Source organism: Nicotiana tabacum, chromosome 10 (genome assembly GCF_000715075.1).
Source record: "Nicotiana tabacum cultivar K326 chromosome 10, ASM71507v2, whole genome shotgun sequence".
Classification (NCBI taxonomy): Eukaryota; Viridiplantae; Streptophyta; class Magnoliopsida; order Solanales; family Solanaceae; genus Nicotiana; species Nicotiana tabacum.
The window spans coordinates 6,060,302-6,081,211 of record NC_134089.1 but is presented as its reverse complement, the minus strand read 5'-3'; positions in this window follow the sequence as shown (position 1 = coordinate 6,081,211).

Below are 20,910 nucleotides of genomic sequence, written 5' to 3'. Positions count from 1 at the left end.
TGCAGGGAGTAAAGTGAGTACTCTAACTCAGTGAGTAATAATCATAAATAAAGACTGAAAGCATGAAATCATGTAAGGCACATTATAGGCTATAATGAAGCAGTAAACAGGTAAGAACAGTAATTCAGTAAAGATATGTAAAATTATATAAGTTCAGTTTAAACTTCAAGAAATGCCTATTCAACAATTAAACTGGTAAATGACAGACAAATAAGATAGATAAGCACATAAAAGATTGCTCCTAGGGCACAATGTCAACAATACTAGCCCCTCAGGCTATATCTCACATCACAATGGGTACCCGCGCTCACTGGGCGTGTGCAGACTCCTAGAGGGGTCCCTTACTGCCCAAGCGCAATATCAAGCCATCTCGTGACATCATTACTAGGCTCTCGGCCTCATATCAACAAGCCATCTCGTGGCGTATAAATATCAGGCCCTCGGCCTCATAATCATAGTCAATGTTTCCTCACAACATAGGCCATCGGCCTTACTCAGTCAAAAATCCTCACAAGCCACTAGGGCAATAGTAAAACAAGATTCTCATCCCAAAATAACATTTAAAAGATCATTTAAGTATTAAAACAGAGTAAACATGGCTGATTTATCAAAACAGTGGAATATAGCATGACTGAGTTTAAATATAAAGTCAAAACAGTGAGGAAATATCAATAAAAATCCCCTAAGGGTTCAAATAGTTGGCACGAAGCCCAAATATGGCATTCAACCCCAAAACATGATGATAGCAAATAGTTTTCAGTCAAATACGCGGTAAAATAGTCATTTAGGACGGACTAAGTCACAATCCCCAATAGTGCATGACCTCACACTCGTCATCTAGCGTGTGTGTCACCTCAATATAGAACAACAATGTGCAATCCGGGGTTTCATGCCCTGAGGATATCATTTATAATCATTACTCACCTCAATCCAGTCAAATCTCTAGCCCATGACGCCTTTTCCCCTCGAATCGGCCTCCACTCGCGTCGAATCTATCCAAAATCAGAATTACAACGTCAAAATATGCTAAGGGAACGAAGACCAAGTAAAAATAATCAATATCAACACAAAGCCCAAAATTACCAAACCCGACCCCGGGCCTACGTCTCGGAATTCGATAATTTTTACATCAATAGATTCCTTGTCTCTGCACGAGTTCATATATATCAAAAGTTTTGAAATCCGACCTCAAATAGTCCTTTAAATCCTCAATCAAAGGTCTAAGTTTCCAAGCCCTATTTTCCCCACACTTTGATCCTTAAATTCCATTAATTACAAGCCTAATCCGTGAAATAATACCATAGAAACGGAGTTTTTAAGTCCAAAATCCTTACCTTAATGAAATTCCCTTGAATTCTCTCCTCAAAATCACTCAAAACTCCATAAATTTGCTTTTAAAATGATGAAACCCTCCGAAAATCGCGAAGGAAGAAATATATACATTTTGGCCCAGGCATTTTTGCATCTGCGACCAATTTTCTGTGGTTCCGCTTTTCTGGTTTCGCTTCTGCGGTCCTCACTAAGTTCCCATTTTCTGCATCTGCGATACAATATCCGCACATGCGCCATCGCAGGTGCGGTCCTCCTAACTGCTTCTACGGTTTCTGCCTCCCTAGCTCCTTTCCGCTTCTGCAGCTCCCTTCCTCACACCTGCGGCATCGCACTTGCGGTCCCCGATCCGCAGGTGCGGAAATACAAGAAGCAGCAAAAATCTGCAGCTCACCAAAATTCCAAACTTCTCCATCGACCATCCGAAATCACCCCGAGGCCCCCAGGACCTCAACCAAAAGCATCAACATATTCCAAAACCTTATTCAAACTTGTACCAATCTTCAAAACACCTCAAACAACATCGAATCAACCAAAACACATCGGATTCAAGCCTAAGTTTCCAAAATATTCCAAATTACGCTTTTGATAAAAAACCCAACCAAACCACGTCCGAATGATCTAACATTTTGCACACACCTTCCAAATGACACCACGGAACTACTGCAACTCTCAGAATTCCATTCTGACACCTATATCAAAATCTCACCTATCAACCGGAAATCGCCAAAATATCAACTTCGCCAATTCAAGCCTAAATCTACTCTGAATCTCTAAAACTCATTCCGATCACGCTCCTAAGTCCCAAATCACCTCCCGAAGCTATTCAAACCATCGGAACTCACACCCGATCCCTCTAACACATAAGTCAACATCCAGTTGACTTTTCCAACTTAAGCTTCCTGAAAAGAGACTAAGTATTTCAAACTTTACCAAATCATTTCCGAACCCGATCCAACCAACCCGATCACATATAGAATTTATAAACAAAGCAATAACAAGTAGAAATGGGGGGGGCAGAGCGGTAACTCATGAGACGACTGGTCGGGTCATCACATCAACAAAGCCTTGAAGACCTGCTGCTTAAATTCATTAAGGCTACTAGAGAGAAGTTTGAAAGTCAACATTCAGCTATCAAGAATTTGAAAATTCAGGTAAGCCAATTAGCGACCCTCATGTCTGGACAAATTCAAGGTGATCTACCAAGCAACACTGATGTAACGACCTAACCGGTCGTTTTGAGCTATTGCACTTTGCTCACCAGTTTTCGGGCATGACTTGCCCCATGTGATGTATTGTGACTTATGTAAATTGTTGGTTTTGGTTTTCAAGAAAATCGGAATAAATTTGGAAGAACAGTTCTCAGTTGTAGCTTGAAGTTGGAAGGGTTTGACCAAGATTTGACTTGCTTGTATATGATCTCGGATTGGAATTTTTATGATTTGGCTAGCTCCGTTGGGTAATTTGGTACTTAGGAGCGTAATCGGTATGCATTTTGGAAGTCTGTGGAAGGTTTAGACTTGAATTGGCGAAATTGAGATTTCGGCGTTTCCCGGTTGATAGGTGAGATTTTGATATAGAGGTCGGAATGAAATTTCGAAAGTTGCAGTGGTTCTGTTGTGTTATTTGGGATGTGTGTACAAAATTTCAGGTAATTCGGACATGGTTTGGTTGGTTTTTTATCAAAAGCGTAATCTAGGGGATTTTGGGATTCTTAGGCTTGAATCCGATGCGAATTTGGTGTTTTAATGTTGTTTTGAGCATTCCGAAGGTTGGAACAAGTTTGAAAGATGTTATGGGATATGTTGGCGTGTTTGGTTGAGGTCTCGAGGGCCTCGGTGAGTTTCGGATGGTCAATCAGACCATTTTGTGCCTTAAAAGATAGCAGAAAATTGCAGGTTTGGCTTCAGTTCTGTTGCAGGTATTTCTTCTTCGCGATCGCGTAAGGAGGGTCGCGATCGCGTAGGTTTATGTTGTTATGAATCGCGGTCGCATGGTATCATTCGCGATCGCGTAGTTGGAAGATTCTGAGCATCGCATTCGCGTGAAGATATACGTGATTGCGTAGAGTAAATTATGGGCTGTGCTTCGTGATCGCGATGGGTTTTCCGCGATCGCGATTAAGTAAAAATGAGAGCTGGGCAGAATGTTTTAAAAGCTCATTTCCGTGAATTTGAGGCTAAGTTCCTCCATTGTTGGTCAATTTTGAATCTTTTGGAAGAGGATTGAAGAGGGATTCAATATCATCTGGAGGTAAGATTCTTAGACTAAAAACTCGATTATATTGTGAATTCCACCTAGAAAATCATGAAAGCTAAGCCTAAAATTGAAGAATTAGGGCTTGAGAAATTGGACTTTTGATTTGGGATTTGAAGGACCATTTGGAGTCGGATTTAAGAACTTTTGATATGTATGAACTCGTGTGGAGATAAGGAATCTAATGATGTAAAAATTTCTGAGTTTCGAGAAGTCGGTCCGGGGCTCGGGTTTTGCTAATTTCGGGATTTTTGGTATTTTTCGATTGTTTTCGCTTGGGCTTTGTTCCCTTAGCATATTGTGACGTATTCATTCTGATTTTGGATAGACTCGACATGCGTGGAGGCCGATTTGAGGGGCAAAGGCATCGCGAGCTAGAGATATAGCCGGTTTGAGGTGAGTAATGATTGTACATGATGTTCTGAGGGTTTGAAACCCCGGATTGCACATCGTAGTGCTATATTGAGGTGAGACACACGCTTGATGACGAGCGTGGGGTCGTGTACTATTGGGGATTGTGACTTAGTCCATCCCGATTGATGATTTTACCGCGTATTTGACTGAAACTTATTTGTTATCATCATGATTTAGGCTGATTGCCATATGTGGGCTTCGTGCCAACTATTTGTACCCTTCGGGGATTTTTATTACTATTTTCTCATTGTTTTGATTTATTAATTGAACTCAGTCATGTTATTTTCCACTAATTTACTACTCAGCCATTTTTACTCAGTTTTGAGACTTAAATGATATTTTAAATGATGTTTTGGGCAGAGAAATACTGTTTTACTAATGCCTGAGGGGCTTGTGAGTATTTTTGACTGAGTAAGGCCGAGAGCCTAGTTGTGAGGAAACTCTGATACTGATTGAGGCCGAGGGTCTGAGATATGTACGTCACGAGATGGCTTGTTGATATTATTTAAGAGGCTGAGAGTCTGAGATATATATGCCACTAGGTGGCTTGATTGATATGAGGCTAAGGGCCTAGATTTGATGCCACGAGATGGCTTGATATTGCGCTTGGGTCGTAAGGGGCCCCTCTCGGAGTCTGTACACCCCTAGTGAGCACGGGTAACCATTGTGATGTGAGATATAGCCCGAGGGGCTGATGTTGTACTATGTGATAGCCCGAGGGGCTGGTATTATTCTGTGTGATTGCCCAAGGCGCTGGTACCGTTCTACGTGATTGCCCGAAGGGCTGGTATTTTTATGAGATATTGACCGAGGGGAGGAGTTGTTGACATTGTGCCCGAGTGGCAAACCTTTATGTGTTTATCTTTCATTATTACTTGTCACTTTACCTGTTAAATTATGGTATTTGTGCCCGAGGGGCGGATTTCAGTGCCTATTTGCGCTATCTGTTTTGCATTTATTTGCATAACTGTTGGAATGTAATTTTCAAAGAAGTTTAAACTGAGCTAAGATGTTTTAAGAGATTTTACAGCTTCACTGCTTTCTTACTGGTTTTTGAACTGCTTTTATACAACATCTCGATATGGTTTACATGATTTCTTGCCTTCAGTCTTTATTTATATTGGTTACTCACTGAGTTAGAGTACTCACTTTACTCTATGCACCTTGTGTGCAGATTTAGTATTTATACACCCGGTAGCGAGTTTGGCTGATCGGAGGCAGAGTCATCGAAGTTTAGCAAGGTAGCTGCCGGCGTTCGTAGCACCGCTTTTCTCCCTCTTCTTTCATTAGTCCTGTTTCGTATATTTCAAACCTTTCTGTTGTATTTATACCCTAGTAGATGCTCGTGACTTTTGACACCCCGGTTAGGGCTGTATCGGGTTGTACTTCCGCTAATTATTATCATTAAATCATGTTTAGACTGCTTATGTGTTGTTTAACTATTTTAAAAAGGTGAATTGGGTTTAGTTGGATGGCCTTGTCTTCACGAGAGGCGCCATCACGACCAGGTCTGGTTTGGGGTCGTGACAAGTTGGTATCAAAGCCTAGGTTACATAGGTCTCATGAGTCATGAGCAGGTTTAGTAGAGTCTCGCGGATCGGTACAGAGACGTTTGTATTTATCCTCGAGAGGTTGCAGAACCTTTAGGAAAAACTCCACACTCTTGAATTCTTGTCGTGCATTTTTTTGATTCAGCTTGAAATGTAACTCCTTGAATTCCTTCCACGCGTTCGTATGCACGCATGGGTGGTCAGTATCAGATGTGCCTTGATGGCTTGTGGTTCCCTGATCGAGGGGCGAGATGTGATATCTGTGAGTTGATGTTGGGCCAGTCCGGAGGACTTGAGGCCGGATCTTTGCCTATGGCTTGAGCACTAAGGTGTTGATTGTGTGAGCAAGTGTATTTGAACTTATATGTTCGGTATTGTCCATCTTAGTGGAAGTGATGGCTAGATGGCTATGTGATGAGTATGTTAGTACTGTGAGATGTATTCATACTATTTAGAGCCGACGAGAAAGGTCTGCTGGAGGATAGAAGAACTATTAGGTGCTTGAATTTCATCTTGATTCGAGATATAGCCCCGAGTTATGGGTGTGTGAAGGATCTTTTCATGTTTCCCAGTTGAGAGTGAAGTAAATTTCATGTTGCAGTATGAGTTCAGACTTAGGAAGACTAAGTGACTGCGTACAGTTTATGATGGTGGAAGGTACACAGGAATGTTAGTTGGAGGCAAAGCAGGTGGGTTATCTCCTGCGAAGTGTTCTTAGGTTATGTGATCCTTATGTGTCTGTTAGAAGATCTCATTTGTAAGTGAAAGATATGTGTTGTAATTTAAATTGGGTCGCTTAAGAGAGTGGGCTTGACTGCTATGAGAGTGAATGCGAGAATTGCAGAAGAGTTAAAATTCTAGATGATCTGTGTTTTCACAAGCTTATAAAGGGTTTGAGTTTAATCTCACTATGGTATTATGGCATCAATAGAGTATAAGTGTTATGCGTTATTGAGTGTGTCTTGATCTATGGCTTTAAACCAAGTGGGGGAGTCTGCTAATAATTAGGCAATTACACGGTTAGGTGCTATGTTGGTTCCAGTTTGAGGCGTGCGGGTGAAACAGTTATGGTTTGCAAAAAATGAGATCAAGGATGGCTCGAGTGAAGGAAATTTTTTGACAAAGGTTATATTATGCTTCATAGGGTAAGAGAATCACGGAAGGTCTGGAGTTGTTGTTAGTAAAAGATGATCGGTGCATGGAGCAGGAAGCGGCTTGGTTGTATTGGGATAAGGTTGCATTCTACAGTGTTTGAAGTGCTAATGAGGCACAGTTTGTTCGGTCCTTTTGATCGGGCTAATTGCGGTTTGAGTAGAGTGGATGACTCTCGAGAATGGTTCTAATGTGTTCAAGATTCTACATGTAACAAGTGGGTATTTTAAAGTTGCATATGTGGTTAGAAACTAAGTTTGCATTGGAAGATGTCAAGACTTGTGGTATTTTCTATGTTAATTATGGGATTCTAGGTATCAGTATCAGGAAGGTAAAGGTAACAGATTTAGATTCGTAGGACATCTCTTCGAGGTAAAGCATTATGAACATGGTTCTTGTAGGGATGTATAAGAAAGTATTTAGTGGCTTATGAGCCTTAGACCGTGTGGCTTTATGCTTGAGTTCCGTGTGGTAAGTTTGGGTTGAGGAATTGTGATGTTATAGCAAGAAGGAGTATCAAGTTGAAAGTAAATCAGAAGGAAACTCGGATAGATGGTACAGCTTGGTAGTAAGCCGGATCGGTATGGTAACGGTATGATTAGCTCTTTGGATGCTAACGGGGTAATGGGTCTCTGCAGGTGTTTCGCGGCAATTATTTTGGGTTTTAGTGACATGCGTAGCTCGGTTGAGTAAGAAGAATTTAGTCCTGATGAGTTAGTGTTGTGCAAATAGAATTCGGGGAGTTCTAGATGGTTTCCACCACAATTAGAGAGGTATATCTTTTCTATTGGCATGAGGAGCATGGGATGTATAGTGGTTCTCTTCTATAGGGGATCAATGGGAAGTTCTTGGCTAGTGGAATGCATAGTTGTTTGCGGTTCGGAAGGGATATGAAGTTCTCATGGTTATCCTAGGATGGTATGTGTTATGTGGTATGTTGTAAATGATTGAGAATTGTGTGTGTAAGGTTGTGGTTCGGTTCTGAAAGGAAGGTCATAAAATTCTTAGGCAGCACGGGCAATTTCAGATGATTAGAGGAATGATCTACAGATGATTAAGGAAATGGTATTGCTAATTTGGGGTGATTTGATGAGGGTATATGTTTCAGGAAAGGCAATGTGATTAAGTTGATGGTACTTCGGTAGTATTGCGGCACCTTCTAGTTAGATGGACTACTGGTATTCGAGTTTGCTTAGTGGCACCGAGGAATTTCAGAGTATCTCTTGTGGAATGATTGGGTATTTGGGGTGTGGTATGCATTCGGATGACAGAATTGGGATCAGGTGTGTTTATTCATGTGCTATATGGAGTTGGAGGCTGGGAGTTCTCATGTTCATGTTATGTTGTGGTTGTGGGTCGCGTGTATCGGCATTGTTTAGTGATTTGTAGGGTGTGGAGACCCGAGTGGATATTTTGTTGCTTGTAGGCCAGATTTCGGACGTGATATTGGGTGCAGACTGGTCGTCTCCGTATTGTGCTATTCTGGACTATTATACTAAGGCGGCGCTATTGGCTATGCTGGAATTGCCACGGATTGAGTGACGAGGTTCGACGGATTGTGTCCTAGTGGAGTGGTTCTATATTTCAAACACCCAGCGGACGGCTGGGAAGGATTGTCTTTCTTATTTGGGCATTCATGATGGGTGTCAGTGCAGAGGCTCCTTATATTGATTCAGTTCTGGTGGTGAGGGACTTTTCGGATGTGTTTCTTGTGGTCGGGCATGTCGCCGGGCAAGGTTGTTGATTTCGGCATTGATTTGGTGTCGGGCACCGTATCGTATGGCACCGGCGGAGTTAAAGGAGTTAAAGAAACAGCTTCAGGATTTCCTTGATAAGGAGTTTGTTGGCAGGCCAATGTGGAGGTATGTTCTAACTTGAGTCGTCTTGGTTGACTCCGAGTTATACGGTTGAGGGATGTGTTGATTCGATTGTTATTGGGCTTATTAGTAATCTGGGGAGGTCTATGAGATACCTTTCTATGTTGCAAGATGTTATGATTTGTTGGTTATGGGCACATATGGTACGGTTCTATAGGGGTTTCGTAGTGGAAGTCGAGTGGGAAGAGTAATTGGGTGTTGCTCGGTGAATGGCGTATCGGTTATGTCTTATCAGGTTTGCCTGGCGTATGTTATTTGTTTCACAGTGGGTGTGATGATTTGCTTTGGCTCCAGGCATCAAATGGTGTGTGGTTGTCGATTTTGAGCATAGTGGCTTGAGGTGTTTCATGTGGAGCAGTGTTTGGATAGGATCGCACATTGCAGCGAAGCTATATGGAGATATGACTTGCGGGTTAGATTTGTGTGTTCTATTTCTATGATGTGAGACGGGTTCTCAACCTTGTGTTGTGATGGTACTGGTGAGCTTGAGGGACAACTCTTTCATTAGAGTTATTTTCATGATTTGGGTGTGTTCGGATTGTTGCTTATTGGTGCGCGAACTGCACAAGTTGTGGCTTTAGTCTGTATTGATGTGTCATGTCACCAGAGTAATTGTGTTGGATTAGATAAGATCGTTGGGGTCTTTAATGAATACAAACGGAATCGATTTCAACATGTTTGAAGGATAATATTAAGGTTCGGCTCAGAAATGTGCTATGGTCCTTGCCAAAGGAGAAGTGGCTTCATGAATGGTTGATCTGAGAAACGGTTATGGTTTATTGTGTTTCATTTATCATTGGCGGTATATGAAAGTGTTGGAATGAAACTTTAGTTGATAAGAGTTTTTCTATCGGTATTCGGATGTTGTGTGCAACTGCTGTGATTACAAGTTATCACTACAAGTGTTTGAGTTATGTGGTAGATCATGTGATTGCACCTGAGATAGCAGATATGGTTTGTTACAACTTGTTCGGACTTATTCACAGTATAAATGTGAAATTTTGATCATATTGATGATTTTAGAGGCAGAATTGTGGTTCTATGGTTTATGGACTAGGATAGATTGTGAAATTTCAGCTATATTGTGTTATCAAACCTATGTGAGATAGGGTGACGTGGGATCACCCCCGAGTATATGCATGGTAAAGTTATTCAGCAATTGGTTGGCTTCTTGGAACAACTCTGGGCATGTTCGAGGACGAACGTATGTTTAAGTGGGGGAGGATGTAACGACCCGACCGGTCATTTTGAACTTTTGCACTTCGTTCGCCAGTTCTCGGGCATGACTTGCCCCGTGTGATGTATTATGACTTATGTAAATCGTTGGTTTTGGTTTTCAGGAAAATTGGAATGAATTTGGAAGAACAGTTCTCAGTTGTAACTTGAAGTTGGAAGGGTTTGACCAAGATTTGACTTGCTTGTATATGATCTCGGATCAAAATTTTTATGATTTGGCTAGCTCCATTGGGTAATTTGAGACTTAGGAGCGTGATCGGTATGCATTTTGGAAGTCCGTGGAAGGTTTAGGATTGAATTGCCGAAATTGAGATTTCGGCGTTTCCCGGTTGATAGGTAAGATTTTGATATAGAGGTTGGAATGAAATTCCGAAAGTTGCAGTGGTTTTGTTGTGTCATTTGGGATATGTGTGCAAAATTTCAGGTCATTCGGACGCGGTTTGGTTGGGTTTTTCATCAAAAGCATAATCTAGGAAATTTTGGGATTCTTAGGCTTGAATCCGATGTGAATTTGGTGTTTTAATGTTGTTTTGAGCATTCCGAAGGTTGGAACAAGTTTGAATGATTTTATGGGATATGTTGGCGTGTTTGGTTGAGGTCCCGAGGGCCTCGGTGAGTTTCGGATGGTCAATCGGACCATTTTGTGCCTTAAAAGATAGCAGAAAATTGCAGGTTTGGCTTCAGTTCTATTGCAGGTATTTCCTCTTCGCGATCGCGTGAAGAGGATCGCGATCGCGTAGAGTTATTTTGGGGGGCATCCAGTAGTTCTTCGCATTCGCGTAGATAGGGTCGCGATCGCGTAGGTTTATGTTGCTGTGAATCGCGGTCGCATGGTATCATTCGCGATCGCGTAGTTGGAAGATTCTGAGCATCGCGTTCGCGTGAAGGTATACGCAATCACATAGAGTAAATTATGGGCTGTGCTTCGCGATCGCAATAGGTTTTCCGCAATTGCGATTAAGTGAAAATGAGAGCTGGGCAGAATGTTTTAAAAGCTCATTTCCGCGAATTTGAGTCTAGGTTCCTCCATTGTTGGTCGATTTGAAGCCTTTAGAAGAGGATTGAAGAGGGATTCAAGGGGAATCACCTGAAGGTAAGATTCTTGGACTAAAAACTCGATTATATTGTGAATTCCACCTAGAAAATCATGAAAGCTAAGCCTAAAATTGAAGAACTAGGGCTTGAGAAATTGGACTTTTGATTTGGGATTTGAAGGACCATTTGGGGTCGGATTTGAGAACTTTTGATATGTATGAACTCGTGGGGAGATAAGGAATCTAATGATGTGAAAATTTCTGAGTTTCGAGAAGTGGGTCCGGGGCTCGGGTTTTGCTAATTTCGGGATTTTTGGTATTTTCTGATTGTTTTCTCTTGGGCTTTGTTCCCTTAGCATATTGTGATGTATTCATTCTGATTTTAGATAGATTCGATGCGCGTGGAGGCCGATTTGAGGGGCAAAGGCGTCGCGAGCTAGAGATTTAGCCGGTTCGAGGTGAGTAATGATTGTAAATGATGTTCTGAGGGTTTGAAACCCCGTATTGCACATCGTATTGCTATATTGAGGTGAGACACATGCTTGATGACGAGCGTGGGGTCGTGTACTATTGGGGATTGTGACTTGGTCTGACCCGATTGATGATTTTACCGCATATTTGACTGAAACTTATTTGTTATCATCATGATTTGGGCTTCGTGCCAACTATTTGTACCCTTTGGGGATTATTATTACTATTTCCTCACTGTTTTGACTTATTAATTGAACTTAGTCATGTTATTTTCCACGATTTTACTACTCAACCATTTTTACTCAGTTTTGAGACTTAAATGATATTTTAAATGATGTTTTGGGCTGAGAAATACTGTTATACTAATGCCCGAGGGGCTTGTGAGTATTTTTGACAGAGTAAGGCCGAGGGCCTAGTTGTGAGGAAACACTGATACTGATTTGAGGCCGAGGGCCTAATATATGTACGCCACGAGGTGGCTTTTGATATTATTTATGAGGCCGAGAGCCTAAGATATATACGCCACGAGGTGGCTTGATTGATATGAGGTCGAGGGCCTAGATTTGATGCCACGAGATGGCTTGATATTGCGCTTGGGCCGTAAGGGGACCCTTCCGGAGTCTGTACACCCCTAGTGAGCGGGTACCCATTGTGATGTGAGATATAGCCCGAGGGGCTGATGTTGTACTATGTGATAGCCCGAGGGGCTGGTATTGTTCTATGTGATTGCCCGAGGGGCTGGTACCATTCTATGTGATTGCCCGAGGGCTGGTATTGTTCTGCAATATTGCCCGAGGGATGTAGTTGTTGACATTGTGCCCGATGGGCGAACCTTTATGTGTTTATCTTTCATTATTACTTGTCATTTTACCTGTTAAATTATGGTATTTGTGTTCGAGGGGTGGATTTCTGTGCTTATCTGCACTATCTGTTTTGCATTCATTTGCGTAACTGTTGGAAAGTCATTTTCAAAGAAGTTTAAACTGAGCTAACAGGTTTTAAGAGATTTTACAGCTTCACTACTTTCTTACTGGTTTTTGAACTACTTCTATACAGCATCTCGATATGATTTACGTGATTTCCTGCCTTCAGTCTTTATTTATACTGGTTACTCGCTGAGTTGGAGTACTCACTTTACTCCATGCACCTTGTGTGTAGATTCAGGTATTTATACACCCGGTAGCGGGTTTGGCTGATCGGAGGCAGAGTCATCGGAGTTTAGCAAGGTAGCTGACGGCGTTTGCAGCACCGCTTTTCTCCCTTTTCATTCATTAGTACTGCTTTGTATATTTCAAACCTTTCAGTTGTATTTATACCCTAGTGCTCGTGACTTGTGACACCCCGGTTAGGGCTGTGTCGGGTTGTACTTCCGCTAATTATTATCATTAAATCATGTTTAGACTGCTTATGTGTTGTTTAACTGTTTTAAAAAGGTGAATTGGGTTTAGTTGGTTGGCCTTGTCTTCACGAGAGGCGCCATCACGACCGGGTCCGGTTTGGGATCGTGACAACTAAGAAAAACCCAAAAGAACACCTCAAAGCCATCTCTCTATAATTAGGTAAATCTCTTGATGATCCATATGCAGATAGAGAAGGAAAGCTACAAGAAGTGGAAAAGGTTAATGAAGGTAAGAATAAAATCGAATCTAAGTTTCCAAAAGAACAAAAGGATAAAAGGAAAAATGTACAAGAAAATGAATTGATAACAAATCCTCACTTTGTACCTCTCCCTTTTCCCCAAAAGATGAAAAGAGAAAACCTTGACAAACTGTTTTCAAAGTTTCTAGATATTTTGAAGCAACTTTACATTAACATACCTTTCACAGATGCTTTGACGCAAATGCCTTAATATGCTAAATTTCTCAAAGAAATTTTGTCAAGTAAAAGAAAATTGAAAGAAGTTTCAGTGGTTAACCTTACAGAAAAATGTAGTGCTATACATCAAAATAAACTCCCCCAGAAACTTGGTGATCCAGGAAGTTTTACAATTCCTTGTACCATGGGAGGTGCTAACTATGAAAAGGCATTATGTGATTCAGGTGCTTCAATAAATTTAATGCCTTTTCCAATTTTCAGGAAATTAGAATTTGGTGAAATGAAATATACTGGAGTGTCTCTTCAATTAGCTGATCAAAGTACTAAAAGGCCCAAAGAAATAATTGAAAATGTCCTCATTAGAGTAGATAAATTTGTATTTCCAGTAGATTTTATATTACTTGAAATGGAAGAAAATATTGAGGTACCATTAATTTTAGGTAGACCATTTCTTGCAACAGGAAGAGCGATCATTGATGTTCATCAAGGACAATTCATATTGCGAGTTGATGAGGAGAGAGTAATTTTTTATATGCAGAAAATGATGAAATTTCCTGGGAATGAGCCATCATCATCTTGTTTTCAAATTGATTTACTAGATGACCTTGTAGAGGAATACAAAGATAATCAGTTAATTAATGATTTATTGGAGAGATGTTTGGCTAGGTCAGGTACCATAAGTGATGATAACACTGTAATTAGAGAACAAGCTAAAATACTAGAAAAAGAGTCAGAAAATGAGAATGTCTCACAAGAAGGAGCTAAATTAAAAATTGAACTCGAGGAACTTCCTTCTCATTTAAAATGTGTTTCTTGAACCTGAATTATTTCCAGTAATTATTTCATCTTCTTTGACTATAGAACAGGAAAGCAAACTGACTGGAGTCCTGAGAAAATACAAAAGAGACTTAGGGTGGACTATAGCTGACATCAAAGGAATCAATCCAGCTATTTGTATGCATAGGATTCTTATGGAGAAATATTACAAGCCAATAGTTCAACCCCAAAGGAGACTAAACCCAACAATGCAGGAAGTCGTCAAGAAAGAAGTGGTAAAACTTCTAGCAGCAAGTATCATTTATCCCATATCTGACAGACCTTGGGTAAGTCATGTGCAGGTAGTACCAAAGAAAGGAGGTATGACAGTAATAAAAAATAAAAATAATGATTTCATACCTACTAGAACAGTCACAGGATGGAGAGTCTGTATAGATTACAGACGACTTAATGATGCCACGAGGAAAGATCATTTCCCTTTGCCTTTTATTGACCAAATGCTTGAAAGAATTGCAAGCCATAAATTTTATTATTTTCTTGACGGATATTCTGGGTATAATCAGATACCAATTGCTCTAGAAGATCAGGAGAAAATCACATTCACATGCCCCCAAGGTATGTATGCTTACAGAAGAACGCCATTTGGACTATGTTACGCTCATGCTACATTTCAGCGTTGCATGCCAGCAATTTTCTCAGATATGACTGAAAAGTTTCTTGAAATTTTCATGGATGATTTCACACTTTTTGGTAAGACATTTGAAGATTGTCTCTATCATTTAACTTTGGTGCTTAAAAGAAGTTGATATAGAAGTTGATAAGGCTAAAATTGATCTTATAGCAGGATTACCCCCTCCCATCACTGTTAAAGGTATTAGAAGTTTCTTAGGGCGTGCATGTTTTTATAGAAGGTTTATAAAAGATTTTTCAAAAATTTCAAAACCTCTGACTAACCTACTGATGAAAGATGTGAAATATAAATTTTTAGATGATTGCAGAAAAGCATTTGAGTTTCTCAAAGAACAATTGACTAATGCTTCAATTGTTGTCTCTCCTGATTGGAGCCAGACATTTGAAATAATGTGTGATGCAAGTGATATATCAGTCGGAGCGATATTGGGGCAAAAGAAAAATAAGATCTTTAAACCCATATACTATGCCAGCAGAACTCTCAATGAAGCTCAAATGAATTATGCAACAACTGAGAAGGAGTTATTGGCAGTAGTATTTGCGTTTGACAAATTTCGTTCTTATTTGATAGGAACAAAGGTTACAGTATTCACTGATCATGCAGCCTTAAAGTATCTATTAACAAAGAAAGATGATAACTTGTATTGGTCTATGATAGAAAAGAATTTGGATACTTGTGAAGTTTCCAACGAATATTTGAAAAAAAAACTTTAAGGACTTTAAGGAATAAATTACACGTAAATGACTTTCGATCATATTCTAACAACATATCATGAATATTTCAAGTTCATAGAACACTGAAAACTTCTTAATTTATGCCTCCATTTTTGCTAATGTAAATTTTCTGTTGTGGTGCAACTTTGAGTGTTTGAAGAAAATCAAGGCATGCTTAAATAAATATAATCAATAACTAGAACTTGCCTCTATTTGTGGTTAAGGAGAAATCCTAGAAAAATGCTAATTTCAAAAAAGGAATTAGGTTATCTTTGGATCGATTGAGCCTTTTGATTTATCCTTCCAAATGAAAATTATCTTTAGTATCCCATTTTGAGTTTCAAATATCTTTTTGTTCATCTATACCTTATAATCCAAAGCTAATATGCGCACATGGACATCTGATTTTATTACTACAAATACAAAAAAAAGCCATTCCTTTTCTTTACTGGTATACGAGTTTGAAAGATGACAACTTGCATTGGTATATGATAGAAAAGAATTTGGATATTTGTGAAGTTTCCAACAAATATTTGAAAAAAAAAAGAAGAAAAAAAAGTGTATGTATATATACACACATATAAGAACATGTACATAGTATATGTATGGGTACGAGTATGTGTTCTATTCAAAAATAAGCAAAAAAAAAAAAAAAGAATACACATACGAAAACTGGAAGGCTAAATAAATTAATTCCTCGTGATCAGTACTAATCTATATTTTTTTTGCTGAACGAAGTCATCTAGCTTAACAAACCAAGCCAGAAGGAAGAAAAGTTACAAAAAAAAATTCTTTATCCTACCAGCCCACAGCCTAACATTACAAGCCAACAAAAGTCCTAAAAGATTCTGAAGTCAGCATTGATCTACATTAGTGGTGATTGACAACAAAGGCAAGCCTATGGTTTATTGTAAATAATTGAGTCAGTATTCTTGATTTTCCTAAAACTCGAAGATGTCGTACAATGATATTAGCAGAGTAAAATTGGAGATATAAAGAAAATAAGTTTTACAAAGTTCAAATGGATTGAAATTTCGAGTGGAGTCATTATATGTCGCAAAGTTACGAATGTGTAATTATTCCTCAAAAAAAAATTATTTCCTCGAGGACGAGTAAAGCTTAATTGTGGGAGAGTTTGATAAGTACATTTTACCTGATTTTAATGTATAATTTTCTTCGCAAAAGTATAAAAATTATCATGTTGCTTTCACAAATTTAACTTGATTGTGCAGGAAATGCTACGAGAAGAATTGGTGCAAAAGCAATAAGGCTTCAAGAAGAAAAAAGGGGGGGAAGCAAGCTACGACAAACTGCATAAAATCCATCTACCACAACAAAGTGGCCATAACCAGATCCAAAAATAAAAGAATCTTTCATAACCAAAACAAGTAGCTATAACCAAACTAACTTGTTATGGTTTGATTATAAAAGCATACGTTGGCAAATGATGAAGGAGGAGGGACAGGAGCTCAGCAGACAACTAAATCCATTTCAGAGTCTTTCCTTTTTATTTCAGTCAGTTGTTCAGTTCTTTGAATTTTCGCCCAGCCATTACAATGGCTTTTGTTTCTTGTTCCTAATAAATCTTAACTTTGAAAATTACTCTATATCCTGCTTTTAATTAAATAAGGGAAATTATTCTTTCTGAATATTTCTTTCTATTTTCTTTCTGAATATTTCTTTCTATTTTCTTATCTAATAGACAAGAATATTTTCATTAGCAGTATTAGCTCCAGTATTGAGTAACTTACCATGTGTTGGGAGGATGACAGATCTTAATATTTTTATATAATAGTAAATTATTCCTCAATTTCACATGCTTGAGCTAAAGCTTTTTATTTAAATTTCATATGCTTTATAGTTAGGTGTCATTTAATTTGTAACATCTATCTATTTCATACTACATATTAACTTCTTACTAATTCTGTAATCGAAAGGCGCGGAAGAAGTAATATAGTAAATTTTGGTATTGATAGATGTTAACTTCTATTTAATGACAACTAGCTCTTATATGTTAAAATTGATTTTATACTTATTTGTAATCGAAAGAGGCGAATATTATAATAATCAATTATAACAGGTAGGGAAACCGAAAGGGACTTACTAAAAAGAGCATGCTTTAGTTCAAGTATATATTTCTGGTTCTTTAATATTACCATTTTAACGATTAATTTGTGTAACCGAGAGGAATGCATTTAATTGTTCGTCTATAGTAATAATATATAAATGTAATCGTGAGAGGCATTTATACATTTATGAGAAATAGAAGTTGAATGATAAATGTATGTATTATATAATAAAAATATTAAGTGAAGTTAGGATCCCAACACCTTTTTATTATATTTGTGAAAAAAATTATTTTCTATTGCTCTATTCATGTATTTTAATTAGTTAATTTATAACTCAACTCTTTCTGATTTTCTCAAATAGTAATTAAAACAAGAAACGTCTGTAAAATAGATAAACCAATCTCTGTGAGTTTTATATCTTTCTATATTATAATTTGACAAAGTACGAGTTTAATTTATACACACGCAAAACAATCGTCAATTTCTTTGTCAGAATTATTAATACATATGCAAAGTTATGCCTTATTCACTCTCTCTGCTTGCATTCTGTTACAGGGCCTTTTTCTAAAGAAGCCTCTGGATCTTGGTAAACTTCAGAAGGGGCTCTACCTCCTACAGTCAGATAATCTTTCTTCTATTGATTCTTGTACTTCTTCATTTGTAAATACCATAACTGCCATCGTGAAAGATGTTAATAAGAGCAGTTTCAATCTTGCAATTCTGCACCTGCCATTATTATTAATTTTGTGTTTTATTCCTCTTTATCTCTTGATCATATATGAAATTTGAGGTTAGGCCATGTGCCTTTTGCTAAAATGAAGTCGATTCCTTTTCTTTCTGACAAATTACCTAAGAAACAAACCTTTTTGTGCCCCATTTGTCATATGGCTAGGCAACAAATATTACCCTTCCCTGAGAGTACCATACACTCTTCTACTCTTTTTCAACTGGTTCATATAGACTTGTGGGGATTGAGGCAACAACTTTTTTCTTAGCTCAGGGTATTTTGCATCAGACTTCATGCCCACATACACATCAACAAAATAGTGTGGTAGAAAGAAAACACAAACATTTACTAGAGACTGCTAGGGCCCTTTCTTTTTCAATCCAAATTACCAATCAAATATTGGGGTGATTGTGTGTTAACTTCCACATACTTGATAAACAGATTTCCTTCTCTTTTATTTCTTAATAAGTCACCATTTGAGCTTTTACATGGTAGTTCTCCGCCTCTCAATCATTTGAAGATTTTTGGTTGCATGTGCTTTGTTGTTGTGCCTAAACCCTATACGGATAAGTTTAAGTCCAGAACCATACCCTCTGTTTTTATTGGCCATAGCCCTAGAAAGAAAGCTTACAAACTTCTGAACCTTTCTTCTTTGAGTATATTTCACTCTAGGGATGTAGTATTTCATGACCATGTCTTTCCTTATTCTGATCACTCTCCTGCAAATTTGTTCCTCCATTCCCCTGATATTCCCTCATCATCCAGTAGTGTTCATGCTAATTCTCTTCATCCTTCCTCACTTGCACATGATTCTGTTGAAGGTTCTCCTTTGAGAAGTCCCATTGAACATCATCAGACTCCCATTAACCTGAACAGTTATGTCTGTTCACCTACACATCCTTATAACCAGAATCCACCTCTCAGAAATCTACTAGACATCACTAAACTCCCATCTATCTAAATGATTATGTGTGCACCTTTGTTTCTGGTCATACTTCCTCTCCTATATTTAATGATATTTTATTTGCTAGAACCTTAGTTCTATCATCAAGCTGTCTCCAATCATGCCTGGCAGGAAGCCATGATGAAGGAGTTTCAAGCTCTAGAGGCCAATAACACCTGGGATATTGTTCCTCTTCCTCTAGAGAAGAGAGCTATCCCCTGTAAATGGGTCTATAAGATTAAACAAAAGGCGGATGAGTCTATTAAAAGGTATAAAGCTAGACTAGTTATTAGGGAGGATAGCCAGCATGAAGGTGTGGATTTTACTGAAACTTTTTCTCCTGTGGTAAAACTTACAACTATCAGATGTCTATTATATGTAGCAATCAAAAGGAATTGGATTGTATTTCAGTTAGATGTCAACAATGCATTTTGCATGGCGACTTAGATGAAGAGATCTTTATGAAAATTCTTCCTGGACTCTCTGTTCAAACTTCTTTTTCTATTTCCCCCTCTTCCCCTCTCGCTTGCAAGCTTAATAAGTCACTTTATGGGCTTCGACAAGCCTCCAGGCAATGGTATGCCAAATTATCTTCAGCTCTTCAATCCAAATGCTTTAACCCTAGTTTGAATGATTATTCCTTGTTTACCAAGCTGGCCAATGGAAAGTTAACTGTGATTGTTGTATATGTTGATGATATTTTGGTGGTTGGGGATGATTTGTCTGAAATCTGAAGATCTTTTTGGATAATGAATTCAAAATCAAGGACCTTGGGGAGATCCACTATTTTCTTGGTTTAGAGATTGTCAGGGATTCTTCTGGATTTGTGATTAGTTAACAGAATTTTATTTTGGAGTTGCTCTCTGAATTTCATTGCTCTGATGTTTCATTTGTTGTTTCTTCTCTTGATCCTCATGTGAAGTTATCTGCTAATATTGGTGAGTTGTTGCCTGATCCATCTTCTTATAGAAGACTTGTGGGTAAATTGAACTATCTTCAGCACACTCGGCCTGATTTGTCTTATACAGTTCAACACTTGAGTCAATTTATGTCCAAACCCAGGGTTCCTCATTTAGAAGTTACTCTACATGTGTTAAGATACTTGTCTGGCACCAATTCATTCCTTTTACAGTATAAAATTCATTTAGACAGGAGGAATAATATGTACGCAGTGGAGGGTTTGGGTGGGGGAAACTTACCTGGCAGTGGAGGATCTCGACGAACTTGCAGTAGCGCCGGCGAGTGCTGCTCGTTGATGGAAGCGGCGGGAGAAGTTTAAGAGAGAGAAGGAAGAAAAGAGGAAAAGGAAAATAAGTTGCTTAGGGTTTTTTTTAAAAAACTCTCCCACCGATTCGGTTGGTAATTTGGTCAAAAATAGTCAACGTCGTTTTACTAAACATTTTTGACCGAATCAGTCGCTATTATTTATTTATTTATTTATTTATTAAATTGTTTTCGACCGAATTGGTCGTTAAAAATGACGCGAAATTTTCCGCCAAAATTTACGACGGGCATAGACGCAATATTAGTCGTAAGTGTTATTAAAAATTAAAAAATATATTTATATGAATATTCCGATCGATTCCGTCAGAAATTTCCGACTACTATTTTCCGTCGCAAATTTCGGTCGGAAATTAGCCGTTTTTTAGTAGTGATTGCTAATTTTTAATAATTTATTTTTTTTACATGTTTTATATTAATTGATGTGATGTACACGTGCATGTACAACACACACATATATATATATATTTCTATTTAAACTAGTGGCTGTCTTATGAGCAGTATTGAATAAATTTGTAGCTAAGTACTTAAATCGTTTATGTCAATAACGTGAAATCATTTCAAATTATAGTTGT